This window comes from Zootoca vivipara, chromosome 5 (genome assembly GCF_963506605.1).
Source record: "Zootoca vivipara chromosome 5, rZooViv1.1, whole genome shotgun sequence".
NCBI classification, from domain to species: domain Eukaryota; kingdom Metazoa; phylum Chordata; class Lepidosauria; order Squamata; family Lacertidae; genus Zootoca; species Zootoca vivipara.
Window position 1 is genome coordinate 37,644,338 of NC_083280.1, and position 16,975 is coordinate 37,661,312.

The window sequence follows — 16,975 nt, forward strand, 5'->3', positions numbered from 1 at the left end:
AAGAGTACAGTGAGAGCACTTACCTGGAGTCAGTCGGCGGGGAGCTCCAAAGTGTTGGTGCCTGGGGGGGGGTCAGAAAAATGGGGGTGGGTTCTGTTTTTTTCCAAAGCCTCTTTTTTCAAGAAAAATATGGGGGGGTTGGAATATCCAAACTATATAACCCCCCCCCATTTTTCAGGAAAAAAAACGGCTTTGGAAAAAACCACAGGAAAAAACCACAGGAAAAAAACAACATCCTTCCCATCCGGGCAGCTGGATGGACTGCGCCTCCGAAGCTCTGCGAAGCCCGATGCAGGTCACCAGGAAAGGGTCATGGGCGCCCTGGAGGCGCGCACTGCGCCGCCCCAGGCTGTCCGCTGATGCCGCCGAAGACGTCGCCGGCGCAGCGGGAGAGCAGGAAGTAGAAAAAAATTCCTGCCGCTGAGCTGCCTTCCCTTCACTCTGCCCAAGCAGCTGAGGGCTCCCTGTGCCCCCAGTGGCAGCCTCGGGTACTGCAGGGTTCTTTCCGAGCTCTGTTTAGCTCTGAGTCCCGGCTCTTCCCTGGGCTGTCCTCCGCCTCTGCCCACCAGCCCCGCTGGCAGCACCACTCTTGCCCGCAGCTGCCCGACCGGCCCTGCCTCTAGGGAGGGGCAACGGCCCTCCCTTGCCCCGCGGTGGGTACGCCCCTGTATGCTAGGCTGTTGTAGTAAAAACAACAGAGCTTTGTAGCATCTTAAAGACTAACAGATGTATTATGGCATAAAATTTGGAGGACTCACTTTGTCAGAAACATCAGGTGATTGTGCTATTTAGTGTGTTGTCGTTATAATGTGAGCCACCTTTGGAATGGTTTGTCTCGAAAAGTGGAATATACATCTTTGAAATACAGGGATATCAAAGTCAAATCAAGAGTTTGCTGTACAGCCACATGCCCATTAAAAACAAGATAAACTTGAAGAAAACTCCATAACATGAACTGAAATAAGATACAGAATACATATCAAACACGTGGAGTATATAGAGAAAGGGGCAGGGACAACCAAACAAGAGCTGAACTGAGAAAACCGCTCAACCAATCCCCCACAGACCTAAGATAATTCATAGTGCTTTGCTTTATTAATACTATAAACAGAAGACTGGATAATTATCCATCTGTCTGAAAACTGTAGAAATATCTCACCATGTCCAAAAATGATACGGAGAGAAAAACTTTATCAAAGAAATATCCTGCTGACCTTAATGGTGATAATTTTGGGAAAGAAATGCAAACATTTACCCTCCGTACATAAAGCAAATTTTGTAAATGCACATTTAAAGCCATTAGATCTGCTGAACTTGTTAACAGAGTAGAGACTCAGTGACCTGTTTCCAAATGTTTGTGTTAGCTTAGGAATACTATTAACAATTCTAGCGATGGTAGCTTCTGGAGAGAGGTCGTTTTGCAAACTTTAAGCTAATTAAGAGTTATTTAAGGTTCACAATGTCTCAAAAACATCTTGCGGATCTGGCCAGGCTAAGTATTGAATCAAACATTGCCAAAGCAATTAATTTTCATGCTATGATTCATTTTTTTCTCCACAAAAAGGCCAGAAAAACTCTTTTTAAAAAGCAAATAATAAGTTTATCTACTTTTTTTAATCCTTGTACTAATGTCTTCTGACGATCTGATCTGCATTGCAATATAAAAGGATGCTTTGTTGTGAATTATTTCTCCTTATCTGTATTGTAGCATAAACAAAGATGTTCAAGTCAAAAATGCTTTCTTATCTCTGATCCTATTTTATTTATATTTATTCATATTTATCGCAGAGTACAAGGCCTTAAATGCATAAAATTAACAGAGCACTGCATTCCACCACTCTCTCGACCTCAATGGCCTTTTTGATCTCACAGGCTAGAGCTCATGGCATAAATCCTTAGTGAATAAAAACAGGATGACTGATGGGCAAGGGAAGGAGCCCAAAATAAACTTTATACCCCCTGATAAAATTCCGCTCTGAGGCCCTGTATATTCACTGATAGCATACAGTGAGATAGGAAGCATTCAACAAGCATGGACAAGTGAAAAAGGAGGAAATCAAAACATAAGACTAACTTCTATATACAGACTCTTCTGAATGTTAGCACAAGCCAGAGCTATGGTTACCTAAGTAATAAATAAAAACCCACAGCTATTTATTATTTTTAGCCTGTTATTATATGAGGCTAAGGGGTATCCCATCCAAGGCAGATCAGATCCATGTTTCTACATCAGGTGGCCTCACACCATTCCTTTGCCCCCCCCCCACTCCACATTCTTAAACAATTATACTCAAGTTTTCAAGTGGGCAGATATTCCCCTGGAAGTAACATGAGATTCCTTGCTGTAGGGACCCCAGTCTCTTTTCAAAGGCAATAGGAGTGAAGGAGAGGTGGTGGCCTCTGGGGTACTGGGCCAATCAACTTCAAGGGGCTAGGAATGAATTTAAAATTCTAATTTCTTTGCCTCGGCCATTGTTAACAAGGCTTTCATAGTCAGGTGAACTGAGACTACTTCCTTTGAAGCTCAGCTCCACTTAATATTCTTAAAAGATTCTCAAAGTGGTGGTTCCTTACAAGATTAAAGAATTGAGACTTACCACTTCAAAGGTACTGATGGGGCATTAAGATAAGGAAAGGGTGAATGCCATGGCCTGGGATTCTCCTTTAGCAGTTGATTATCACCTCAGCTGAATGATTTCCATACCAAAGGACACTGGGTAATGACTTTGAAACAGACATTTCTTTGGAGCAAAACCCTGCCTTAATTTTATAACAGGATACTTAAGTGTGTGTGCGCGTGCGTGCGCATTATCTTTGTACTCTGTCTATCTTTTTCTTATATAAATATTTACTTGTGTATTTACTGGGAAAGTAACCTATCTAGGAGAAGAAAACTCTGGTCCTAAATGTCCACTGTTTGGCGGCTATACTCATTCATGAGAATGACTTCAGGAGTAAACGCTGAGGGAAAATCCATACCTGTTGCCTTGAAGGACATCTTTGGGAGATGAAAAGGCTAAGGAATAAACTGTACACATATCACAAGTGGAGTCCCTAAGACGGTTGAATGTCACTTCGTATGCTTACTTCCAGCAACTCCTGCAGCCAAGCTGGTGCCAAATGTAATGTATTGCTCTGCTTTCCTTTGGACCACATCAGTGAGGCTGAGAGTGGGGTCTTGTCATCTGGGCAGCCCAGGACATTCATACGCATTGCCCAGGCTTGCGCCCAGGAAAAGTAACAACACAGGAGGCAGCAGTTATGAGTTTCCAGTCTCTTTAGCCACTGTGATTCTCCAGGGGTTTGACTTCATGCCCAGAAGGACACTCCATTCTCTCTCAAGACAGACAGATTTCAACAACAACTTGAGGATCACTTGGCTCGGAATTCACAGGCATGTTCTTAGTCTCTGTGCCCACTTCTTTTTAATAGGAGAGGGGTGGTGGCACTGTGAATGCTAGATTGAGACACAGCCATGCTTGCAATATTAATCCTGACAAGACCTTGTGTTTGAAATGCTGACGGGTTCATGCCAAATTGCATTGTTACAGCTAGTTGGACATCTCGACCCAACAGAAGACTATATGTATTGAATGGAGCTGTGGGTGGGGAGGCTGCATGGCATGACCCTGCCTTAACATCCAGCGCTACTCTCTGCAATCATCTACTTGCTTCTGCAGTCATATTAAACTTAAACTCCTAAGTGCCCTTCTGGATTGGCTGGGCAGGGAGAACCAAGCCTTCCTTTACAGCATCAATATTCAAGGAGAAGGAATAAACAGAGCTCTGCATCATTGCAGCTCTGAGTAACAGTGATGGACTCACTGAAATGTGACAAGATTTATTACTTTCTCCCAAAGAACAATTGCCTGCTTGGTGTCCTCAGTAAATAATGCTCTCTCTGTGTGCCATCTGGGGACATCATTAGTCCAAAAGACAGTGACACCAGAGTTAACCATTTGATAGACCTTTGTCATCCGTAGTGTACAGGGCCTGACCTTACAAGGAATCCTTACAGATGTTAGTAAGGAAATTCTCACTGAGGAGCGTAACTGAATTCTTGACGCTCCTGAATGGAGCAATATCATGTGTGAGGACATGGTTGATGAGGATACTTGGGACAATGTGATGTAGTGGTTAGAGCAACATTCACTAACCTGGTGCTTTCTTGACTTTTTCAACAGCACAGCTCATTTTTTGGCTCTGAAACTCAGCTATGATCTTCATTGGGTGACCTTGGCCAGGCTCTCTCTTAGACATTTAACTTGCCCCACAGGGTTGTTTTGAGGATAGAATGAGGAGACATCATGGTTGATACCTTGAACTCCTTGTCAGAAGGATTAATAAAAAGGCAATAAATAAGTATTGTGGGGTGTGTGGGTGGTGCATGACAGTAGGATGGCTGCAACCACAATCTGAGGGGTGTTACTCCAGCAACACATTTTTAGAGGTTTTGTTTCTCATAAAAAGAATTTAGGTGTTCTGTTTGTTTTAAGGGACTCATCCCTTACTTCAGTGTGATGATTCTTCACTATACAGCATCTATAGAACATGTTGGCTCTTCTATATCATGGAATTCTATGGGCAGAAATCATTGTTTTTTCAAAGGGCCTGTTCCTTGTAATCTGACATGGAAATATAGTGGGATGAATGAGAAGGCTGCCATTGCTGATGATTTCACTATGATAGTCAAGTCTAACTTGGATGGGAACTATGTCAAATCTGGGGGGGGGAATCATATTTGTTCTCTCCAAATTCTCTTCCACTGCTGCCACAACCAACATGGCTTCTACTTAACATTTATGTACTTGCACAATATAGATTGAGCTAGGGCAGCAATCAGGAACCTGTGGTCCTTGAGATGTTGTTGGTCTTCAACTCCCAATAGCCTGAGCCATTATGGCCAATGGCCTGGGATGATGTGTGTTATAGTTCAGCAATATCAGGAGGACCAGAGGTTTCCTGTCCCTGAGTTAGATGATTGCAGCTCAAGAGATGGGTGATTATTCATATATTTTTCCAATAAGGATGTGAAATTCAATCAGCTCTCCAACTCTTGGACCTGTATATATTTTCTTCTGTCCTTATTCGCAGTACTCCTTTCCTAGGTTCTGTTACCTGCTCAATTCAGTCTGTGAGATTACACCAGCTGAGACAACCTCACTACTTTCACCACTCTATGATGCTTCACAGTAGAAGAAGGAACCTGAGGACAGGGATAGACTGAATTTGTTGAGAAAAAGAACGACTCACACTTGAAGGTCTTCTTGGCAGCTGGCTTTTCTGTGTCAGGAGTATGGGCAGGAGTCAGGCTCTGGGGCCTGTAGTGCTTTGCAGGACTGGGGCCTGCCTCAGCTTGTGCTGGAGAAGCAAGGAGTGGCCACTCAGGTGAGGCCACTTGATAACTCACTGCACCTGGTGGCAAGAGCTGGGAGGGATAAAAGCTCAGCATTTCCCTTCAGCTCTTTGCCACAGCAACGCGATCCCTGCCTTGTTGCATCTGGCCTCCTGTTCCTTGATCCTTCGCCTTGCCGATGCCTTGCTCCTCGACTCCCAGACCGTCACCTCCGCCTTGCTCCTTGACCCTCGGGCCCTCGCCTCTGTGACACCCTGCTTCCCAACCTTTGGTTCCTTGATCCTGCGGCTGCCTGCTGCTGGACCCTCAGCCCTGCACCAACCGGACCCCGTTCCTGCTTCCACACCATCATCTTGCCCCTGGTCCTGATGTCCTCAGGTGGGCCTGCTACCTCCCACCGACCAGACCGTGACATTCTGAGAAGCAAACCTGAAGGCCAGCACCTGTCACTGATAGAACATGTGTTTTGTGAGCTATGTGAAGAATTGAAATTATGATGGATAGAATATCCTTTGTCTTGTAAGATGACTCACTACAAGGGATGGGGGAGAAATTCAGTTCAGTTTACATTTAAAGATGAACCTACCTAATTTGCACATTCCAAAACAATATCAATGTGAAACATACCCCTCTCTGATACCCTCATTTCTCTGAATTCTGCAATTCACTTCTCCAGCTAAGCATACAAAAATGCATATATAAGGAAAAGTGTGCACAAAAATACAGATATTACTGAAAATGTTTGGGGGGGATTGCTTTGCAAAAATGTGACTATTAGGCAAAATTGCATACAAAATGTGTGTGTTGGGAGAAACTTCACTGAAATCCTGATGAATTTCCATGAGGACTTAAAAAGAAAGAACGAAGCAAACTGATGTGGAAACGTGGAGAACTGAATGTAAGCTTGAAGAAATGAGAAACTGAGAGAAACTGAAATTGACAGGTTCCCCCCCCCACCCCCCACCCCGGTCCCTTTGTGATGGTGAAAAGGAGAGTATCCAGGTGGCTTGCTCAGGTAAAAGATACAAGGACAGCATCCTAGTTAATTGGGAGTTAAAAACAGAAGATCATTGAAGCAAGCGTTCAGAGAGGAGAGAGTATATACAAACAAGGTGTCTCCAAGGACGGTGCCTTTGCCTCTGCTTTGCACTTTGTTTATTAATGAGCTGCAGCAGAGCTATGGATTTTGTTGACCATAGGCTTTTAAATGTTCTTAAGGGTTGATAAAACACTTGGTAGAGGTGGTGGTTGCTATTATTGCTTTACAAGCAAAAAGTGAAACTACAAAGGAGTCACGATTAGGCAGCTAGTCTGTGCCAGAATAGGGAAGGAACTGTGCCCAGATTACGGTCGATTTACTGTAAGTATTTTTGCTTTTGCAAGAGGCAACTTCCTTATGCCCGTATAACTTAGATCCGTTTCAAGAGTTCATTTACTAAAATGGTAAAGTCGCATGAGAAGACTATGCCACCTCACTGATGGCAATCGGGAGCCAGTTTGACACTGGAGGACCACATTCAGTGTACCTATGTGGAGTCTCACACATCTCACTAGTATCACATTAACTCATGGTTTCCTACACCTGCAGCATCAGCACAGCTGGACATCATGGCTTGGGGGCTAATGCTGCATACTCAGATCAGCAAGTCAGGGCCAAACTAGACATTACTTTAATTGCATAGTCAACATTACACATAGTTTGGTATATGAATGAATGTGATACTAGCTGTGGAGTGGGGTAGGGTTTTCATTGAGTAAAGGGAGGGGAGGTTTAACACTGTCCTACCCTGCTGTGATCCCAACAAAATTGGCACACACAGCATTAGGCTTGAGGAAAGAAGCTACACGTATAGGCTATATAGTTTGAAACAAAATGAAAAAGCTGTTTTGCAAGCATCACAGTGAAGAGAAGGGGTTACATGAAGGAACCCAGCTCTTCACAGAGCACATCACATGAAGTCGGGGAACCTGCAGCCTTCCAGATGTTGCTGGACTACAACTCCCATCATCCATGACCATTGGCCATGTTGGGTGGAGCTGATGGGACTTAGAGTCCAGTGATACCTGAAGAGCCACAGGTTCCATATCATTGTACTATGAACACTCCTCCTTCTCAATTCCATCTGAGTGGGGATACTCCACAGCCTTCTTCACAGTCTTCACAAATGGCATTTAACTTGCAGGCATTACCTACAGTGGATGGCCTTTTGAGAGTCTTGTTGTGTGTGATAGTGGGGATGCAGGTGGAGTAGAATGAAGAAAAGCAATTTGAGAGGGTCTGGCTAAGCAAGCTGGGAGAGTGGGGGTGGGGGTGGGGAGAGGGTTTAAGGCCAAGCACAGAGACAGAATGCAGATGGAAGCTCATTATTTGCGGAGATGATCTAGTGAGCACAGAGAAAAGGAGGCCCCAAATAGGTTATATTGTAACTAGTATTTCAGCTGGTTTTATTTGCTGACCAAAAGAAAATCCTTTGTTTTTTAGATGTCTGTGATGGAAAATGTGGTCCTCTCAGTGTCTACTATAATCCCTATTATCTGACAAACAGTTTATCCATCATGAGCATCTTTACATGGACCACTCTGATGCACTAACGGCTCATGGATTGGAAACCATAGGTATCTGTTCTATACAATCAGCTCACCTGGTAGCAGACCAGATGGATGGGGCAAATCAAACCATTCAGTGTTGCAGGAAGAATGGAAACTTACTCATTTCCCATTGATTCTCAACCAAGCTGCTTTCGGAATCATCTTTCTGCGGTGTGTGTGCGCGCCATTGATTCTTTTTTTATGAATACCTTGATTTGGGACTGTATGAATGAAAAGCGAAACTCTTTAGTTTCTCTACTCCCCATCAAGGTGGTACTCTGTATTTTGACCACATTTCTTTACATTACCAGGATAAGAAGCTTTACCTCTTTCCTTGGAGAAAGACCAATACAGGTAGCCCTTGCCAGTGAGTGACAGTTTCTTTCAGTATTAATTTTGTACGACCCAACTTGTAATTGCACCCTACTACAGGAAGATAAACTCCCCTTTACCAGACTAATACCTTTTCCTTCTCAGTGTTAACAGCCATCACAAATCACTCAAGCACTTCCATATCTCCCCTTAGAAGTAGCCAAGCCATAACTCTTTCATTTTTAATAATTTCTTCTATGCCTGTTCCTACCTCTGTGGAATTCATGGCATTGGTATCATGATGTAGCTTCACTGAACACCAACTGTTGGGTCCAGAAGAGGCCACAGTGTCTCATCCTCTTCATCACTAGGACTCTCCGTCCTTCTCCTCCCCGCCCCTCTCTCTTCACACACACAAACCTTCATGCACATGTATTTCATCATAATAGAATGCAAGGATTTCACAGCCTATGATTTGCCTAGCCTTTAAAAGGAACAAGCAAGAGAAAAGAGTCTAACAAGCAAAAAGGTATACGTAGAACCGACATGTCATTATATAAATTGAAAGTGCTTGCCAGCTTTGCAAGTACAGGCTCCCAATAAACCCATTCTGTGCTCTTCTCATTCCTTAATGCAGCTTTTGCTCAAGCTACCCTGCAAACAGAGGGGCCAACTGATAATTATAATTCAATTTATCACCACCTATTTTTGTCTCTTCTTTTAAACCAAGTCAGCAGGTGCCCCCTCTTTTCAGGTTACTGACTGATCAATACTCTTGCTGCTGGGGCAGCTCTCAAACATTATGGCACTTCAATTCTAAGAATGTCAAAGAAGCAGAGACAATTGGTTTGGGGGGGGGAGAGAGCCAGAGCAGATTATCATCAGAGAGAAGAATAGGGAACCCCTGCAAGCACCTGTCATTTTTAAGGTGGAATGCTTCTGTTTTGCTTGCAAGCGCAGTTCATATAATGCATGTTGTCCTCACTCAGACATGTCTTCTTAAAGTACAAAATTATAATTCATGAAGAAAAGGAATGCGTAAGACCAAGGCATGTCTCAATCACTGATTACTGTATAATTCTTTCTAAGTGAACCAGGGCAGCCTTATTGGCATAATGTATTTGAATGCTTTTGGTGAAATCACTCAATAAAGTGACCTTGTTCACATATCATACTGAACCACGGTTTAGTGTGACATTTACAAACAGGAATCAGTGAAGGCTCACATGCTCCCTCTGACTTCCTTTCCACCTTTTCAGAGTTCAGAAGCTTCTGCTTTTGCTAACCATGGCTTGCCATCCACCCACCCTATACATTTGTATCCCAGCTTCCCTCTAAGGAGCTCAAAGTGGCATTCATGGTTCTTTCCCTCCCCATTTTTTTTCATCACAATAGCCCAGTGAGGAAGATTAAGCTGAAAGACTGTAACTTACCCAAGATCACCCCGTGAGCTTTGTGGCCAAGTGTGGATTTGAACTCTACTCTCCCAAGTCCCTGTCCAACCTACTAACCACTGCACCACATGTCAAATGTCTGCATTGCATTCAGTTAGCAGTAAACATCTCTTTAGCTACATAACTGATTTCTCTCTGAGCATCCAAAGACAGCTCTTTAAAGAGCGGGCCTATATTGGCTCCTTTGGTGCCAGAAATTGAAGGGTGTTTTTTTTAAAAAAAAAAAAAACACCAAAAAACTGCATGGTGCAATATTTTCATTTTCACTCTTTAAGAGCAAGATCCATTCCACTGGGGAAGTTTCAGACATAATGCCATGATTTTTCTATCCCAATTTTGAATCTTGCTTTGCAGATGCTTCGCAATAAGCTCACAGCAATGGTACCAGACCTTAAATTACAAATAAATTGAGAGAGGGTGTTTATGTATTTAAAATGTTTATACTCTGCACTCCAATATAGTAGAGTAATCCCTAAATCTCATCTCTGCAGTACAACTACTTTATTTTATGTGGTGCTTTTTGATATAACAATCTCTTTATTCGTATGAAATGAATGAATACATAAAAGTAAAAGACAACCAGTATCGCATAGTCAGGCTTCCAACTTCCCTGTGCTGACTACTACCGGTAGTATACTGACCCAAACTGACTGCATGAATACTGCTGGAGCGAAGAACTAAAATCTGGTGTAACTTTTTGAATTCCTGAGATGTTTTTGTTCCTATACAATGCTTCCAAGACACTGGCTTGGTGAAAAGCCATGGGGGATTAAATTGGTGACCTTTTATTTCTTTAAAATCTTGCGAACTGCTTGGAGAATCCAATCTGTGGTTGATAAAATGGATGGATGTCGGCTGGCATAGATCCTACTCCTCAGTGTGACTGAATAGTAAATGCTACAGAGCCTGTTTTGTGCAGAAACCGTTGCAATTTGGCTTTATTTCCTCTTGTCTGGCGTGAGGTTGAGCCTGCAGGATAGGAGACATGACATGACATCAATGGATCGAACTTTGTTTTTGATTGGTGGGTGGGTGAACTAGCTGCCTTGCCCTCAAATCCTCCTGCTGGTTTTGCCAGCAGGATAGGATGCATTAGTTCACTCAACCGCATATAACTCCAAACAGGATGTTGGTATCATACTGGAAACAAGAAATCTTGGCAATGTTCCTTTATTAATCATTAATTTCTAAACAGAGACTGTGATTTCCAGAAAAGCCTAAGGGTGCTCAGATAATGGCAGTTCAAACTTTGGTCACTCCAAGCATATGAAACAAAGTAAATGGGGCAGAAAGAGGGGTGCAAATGGTGGAATGCACACAGCAGGGTGAACTATGAGGAAATCAGTCTTCCTTGCCCCCCTTTGATCAACTAGCCCTTATGCACCAATGAAAAATGGATGCCGATCATTCGACGCTGTCTGCTTCCACCCATTCATTTGAAACAGTAGCATTACAAAAGTCATTTTTGACTCTCGGGGGAATTTTTTAAAATTCCTCTTTACCTAGATGTTTGGTGGCTGTTCGATGGTGTTCCTGCCCACCATGGAATCACTAGTTGAGGGGATGTTTTTAGAGTGCTTAAAAAGCAGTACCACTTTTCCTCATCAGTGTGTTTGCTACCTTGGGCTCCTTTGGGAGGAAGGGCAGAATATGAATTGAAAAAATAAATAATAATTTTGCAGCCCTGACATCTCCTCCACATCTGTGGGGTCTTAATAACGGTTTTTCAAAAGGAAAAAAGACTGGCACAGTGCTTCAGGACATAGCACGTTGGGCAGAATGATGCGGTTCAAGTCATCCGTCTTTGCCTGCCCAGGTATAAAATGCTTCTTAACAGGAAGTTGGTGATCATGTTAAAAAGAAGGGGGGGGAGAGAAAATATGCACCCTGGTTTTCTTGCCAAGATCTAAGCTGAACCTTCACTCAAGTCCTCAGGTTCTACCTTGATTATGTTAATTCGTTTTGCTGGCATACCCAAACACTTCAAGACAATCCATAATGAATTATGATGGAAGCTGCTGACAAACGATTTCTGAAAATCTATGAAGTAAATACTGAGTGGGTTTTGCCATTCAGTGAGCTCTCCATTTATTATTGTCAGGGTGAACATCTCGTAGAAACACAGCCAGAAAGAGTCAACCACTTCCTTTTGTCCTCTTTTCAGGCAATGCTTTCTGCAGCATTTTCCCTGTTGTTGTTGTTGTTTAGTTGTTTAGTCGTGTCCGACTCTTCGTGACCCCATGGACCATAGCACGCCAGGCACTTCTGTCTTCCACTGCCTCCCGCAGTTTGGTCAGACTCATGTTCGTAGTTTCGAGAACACTATCCAACCATCTCATCCTCTGTTGTCCCCTTCTCCTTGTGCCCTCCATCTTTCCCAGCATCAGGGTCTTTTCCAGGGAGTCTTCTCTTCTCATGAGGTGGCCAAAGTATTGGAGCCTCAGCTTCAGGATCTGTCCTTCCAGTGAGCACTCAGGGCTGATTTCCTTCAGGATGGAAGAGAAGAGCAAATCCATGGCAGTCAAGACCCCTTTTGTGGTTAAGTATCCCGCTATTTTTCTGTTGCCACACAGGTTTACCATGGTTTCCTATTTTTACACAATGTGTTGATTTTTAATGATATAATAACTGGGCTCACCCACATTTTTCTCTCTACCTAGACAAGGATTTAGATTTTATTGCATCGTTCATTGTTTGTGATATGAGGTGTAATAATGTTTTTAGTTCAGGTTGCTTAGTTTCATTGTCAAAGTTAATCATTTCTTTGAGGATCAGAATTGGAAGAAAATTCAAGGACCAAAGCATAAAAAAGGAGTTTTGATTCCCTCCCCTACTTTTTTCTGCTGTAGGCCTGTAACATTGTTTCCATTAGGATCCAGCTAAATGCTCTGTGGTGAATCCAACAGAGGCTTTTAAGGGATGGGTTGGTTTCAAAAAAGCCCCTGTACTCACCTTTCCGTACCCATTTTCTGCCACCTGCCTCTGGTCCTAGAACTCTCTACAATTCTCTCGATTTCTCTTCCCTTTATTTTACACAACATGACATCAGAATGGGGACAGGAAACACTACCCTCTCTCAGACTGGGCTTCAAATGTCATCACACATCCAAATCTGACTGGTTATGTGGCATAATCATAAAGTCAAATTAGAAGGAGTGCTATGCTTCCTGCCTTTGTATGGAGAAAGGGGGGATGGAGTGCGGAGCAGTCATGGAGAGCGTAGTTACTCCCACTGGGGAGCTAGAACACTTCACCCCATACCTACCCCTCCTGAAAAAGGGGCAAAAGCAGTGGGTATGTACTGGGGTGGTGAGTGTTTTCAAAGTACACCCATAGTTTCTATGGTTCCATTTGCTGGTAAATATATGAGTCACTTCAAGAGAGAGCGAGAGCACCAGAGATTTCTAATCTTCACACGGTGGAATCCAGTGTTCAATCTGCACAAACATTTCCGATTTCCAGATGGAATAATCTCTCCTCACCTCCCCAACTCTCTGTTCTGGAGCTTCTCCAGGCCTCCCAGAACTGATGAGTCTGTGTGTTAGGGTGCAGGGATGAGGAGAGGGTAGGACGTCCCATTGCACTAGCGGGATGTATTGTACCAGCTTCTGCGAGTGCAACTATTTAGTTACATCTGGCCCTTAATCTCCATGTACAGATTGAAAAAGATCCCAATCAGCTAACGGAGTGCTCATACAGAAAGAAACTTTGCGACTAGGGAGTTTGCATCAGAACATAATTTGTGAGTCAGTGTGGTCAGTGAATTGTATTTTGGCTGACCTTGTCTTTAACATGGGAGGAAATTATTTACTGGGGGGGGAGATTATTCTCTCTGAAGTGGTATTGTGCAGAATTCTATGCTTTAAGACCACCTCTATATTCTGCGTAATATATAGACTGGCTCTCAAAGAAAACCTTTGCCATGCTTTTCCTATATCATCTGCACCCAACCCCTCATCCAAGAATTCCCTTCCCTAGCTGGAATCATCACGGTAAATGGATGCGCTGTTAATGTCTCCTTTCTATTGTTAAGTAAATTGAAGAAGAAACATGTGCCTTCATGGTCCATCATCAGCTTGCCATTCTTTGTCATCATGAATCCAGGCCAAACAATGACATCAATTCTGGGCATTTATCCCTTCAGTTGTTCCGTGGATTATCTACAGAGCAGGATATACTCTTTATAAATGCATCTGCTGTCCATAGGCATTCAGGGAATCTTTTGTAGAGAACAATGCCAGCATATTGATTATCTGCTGCATATGTACCCTGTGTCCAATTCTCTACCTGCGATGAGCTGCATGAATGGTCACCTATGTGCTTGCCTCTCTCCCTTGATTGTAACTTGCCCTCGGGTTTATAAATAGAAGCGTTACCTGAATAAATCTCTGGAACTTTAATATGCAGCATGACGGAGTAGGAGATGGAAAGGGAGAAATCAAAAATCAGGGCCTCCTCTATAAATCTCCCTGCCCTTACTCCTTCTCATTGCACATTGGCATAACATCACTGGCTTGCAGCAGTTTACAATGTGCTGGTTGTAAAGTGCAGCACTTTGACTAAAAGAAGAGGAATATATGTTGGCATTTCTGGAATTGGGAGTCCAAGCTCCTGAATGTCATTGCACTGCCTCATGAGAATATTTAACATTTTCTGAATTAGAAGGTGGGATGGAGAGACAGAGCCATAGGCATTTTGCTATCTGAGTCATTGGGCAAGATGGTGTCTGCCCTATTCCATGGTTGACCAGGCTGCTGAATGAATCTTACTCAACACTGGCAATTGGACAGAGTCCTCCACACCACTTGAGGGCAGCAGGCTGAGTGAAGTGGTGCAGTAGAGGCTATGTCAGCTCAGTCCACTCCCTGCCCCTTAGCATCTGCTGCTTGAGGCAGCCGTCTCACTCTATCTAATGGTAGGACCACTCACGGCTAGAGAAATCTCATAAATAAATATACCTCATTTTTCACGATGGTGCTCTGCCATAGTAAGAGACCAGATATGAAAATTATTCAGGATTGAATGGCCTTGAGTCTTTCAACATGAGGGGTACCATGTGCAACGACTCATAATGCAGAGACTCACAAATATGGACTTAGTGCATCTCTCTAACCCCAATAGTTTCAGAAGACATCTGAGAATAATTATCCAAGAGGCAAAATAAGTAGTTGCGGAGCTCAGCTTGGAAAGTTTGTTCTGTTAGTCCATTTAGGGACAGGCAGACCCCCCCCCCAAAAAAAAATGACAGAAAGAAGCAAAGTTATAGGGAACAATTAAGTGTTTTAAAGTTCCAGAGTGAAAGCACTTTAAGTGGATGTTCACTTGCCTTTATCAAATTTATGGATGGTTAGTTGGTGCTGGCAAGTCCAGAATATTTTAGAGCTGGGCTTTTAAGTTTACTGTTTCTTAGCAAGTCTTAACTTCTTATTGGACCTTTAACAAACTGCACTTTTCCCATGATGCAGAATCTCCTGGAAACCACTTTACCATGAAGGCTCAGTTTAGATTATCCTCTAAGTGCAAGGCAGGATTTCTGCTGTTTTGCCTGAAGTTGTCTTCTAGGGACTCAGGCTGAGGAAATTTTGCCCTAAGCCATCCTTCAGCAGGCATGAAGCAACGCACAGCAGACCCATGTAAGCATACAGATGCTACTTAGTCTCAAGCCATCATCAACAACACAAGGCTATTGCCTTTAAGAAAGGCAAGAGGAAAGACAGGCTAGTAGTCGGAAAGGATCTTTCCGCAGAATGGTTAAGCCTCCTATGGCTGAAGTCTGTCAGATTTGGGAACAGGCTCCTGTTAAATGTTCAACATTTCCACAATTGGCAGCATAATTTCCATCTCTGACTACCGGGTAATAATAGGGGGACTGCAAGAAGATCAAACCTATCCATTCTGAAGGAAATCAGCCCTGAGTGCTCACTGGAAGGACAGATCCTGAAGCCGAGGCTCCAATACTTTGGCCACCTCATGAGAAGAGAAGACTCCCTGGAAAAGACCCTGATGTTGGGAAAGATTGAGGGCACTAGGAGAAGGGGACGACAGAGGACGAGATGGCTGGACAGTGTTCTCGAAGCTACCAACATGAGTCTGACCAAACTGCGGGAGGCAATGGAAGACAGGAGTGCCTGGCGTGCTCTGGTCCATGGGGTCACAAAGAGTCGGACACGGCTAAACAACAACAAAAACATCAACAACAATACAGGGGTGGGGAACCGTAGGCCAAATCAGTATTTGTGTTGCTCATGACATTTCAGGCAACTTTACTCACCATGTGCACAGTGCAATAAAATCAATCAATGTTACTGTTATTGGTCTTTTAGACTTTTAGAAAATAATGTTTATGGTGCATTTCAGGATGAAAACAGTCAGTGTGATGAGAACTTAAGAAGAACCCTGTTGGATCAGAACTTTGGCCTACCTAGTCCAGCATCCTGCTTTCACAGTGGCCAACCATCTGCCTGTGAGAAGCCTACAAGCACGACAACATTTATTATTATTATTATTATTATTATTATTATTATTATTATTATTATTATTTTATTATCACCCCACCCATCTGGCTGGGTTTCCCCAGCCACTCTGGGCAGCTTCCAACAGAATATTAAAATACAATAATCTATTAAACATTAAAAGCTTCCCTAAACAGGGCTGCCTTCACATGTCTTCTAAAAGTCTCGTAGTTGTTTTTCTCTTTGACATCTGGTGGGACATGAGCAGAGCAACACCGTCACCATTTGCATTTTCAGTAAGTGGTATTCAGAGGCCTATCACTTCCAATTGGAGAGACAGTGCACATCCATCATGGCTTGTAGTCCTTGATAGCCTTACCATCCACGAGTTTTTCTGAGCCTCTTTTAAAGATGGCCAAGCTGGTGGCCATGTCTACATTCTGTAGTAGTCAATACCAGAGGTGAACTATGTGTTGTGTGGAAATCGAACTTCTTTTTGTCTGCTCCGAATATTTTAAAACACAAACAGCAAGTTGGGCAAGAACAAAAGGAGAAATTGCCAGAACAACTACTACTCAAGTCTTACAAAAAAGTAAATAAAACCCTTTAATGCAAAAAATGGAATAAAATAATATGTTCATATTGATAAGTGGTCAACAAGCATGTGTGACAAATGATAATGCCTAAATGATATGGTCAAATGATCACCCAGTACTGTACTTATATCAATCAAGTTGCCTTTGGAAATTCAGTCTTGCTGAGGTTCTTTGTTCTGAACTAAAAATTGTTCTGGAGCTTATAGGGACTTACTG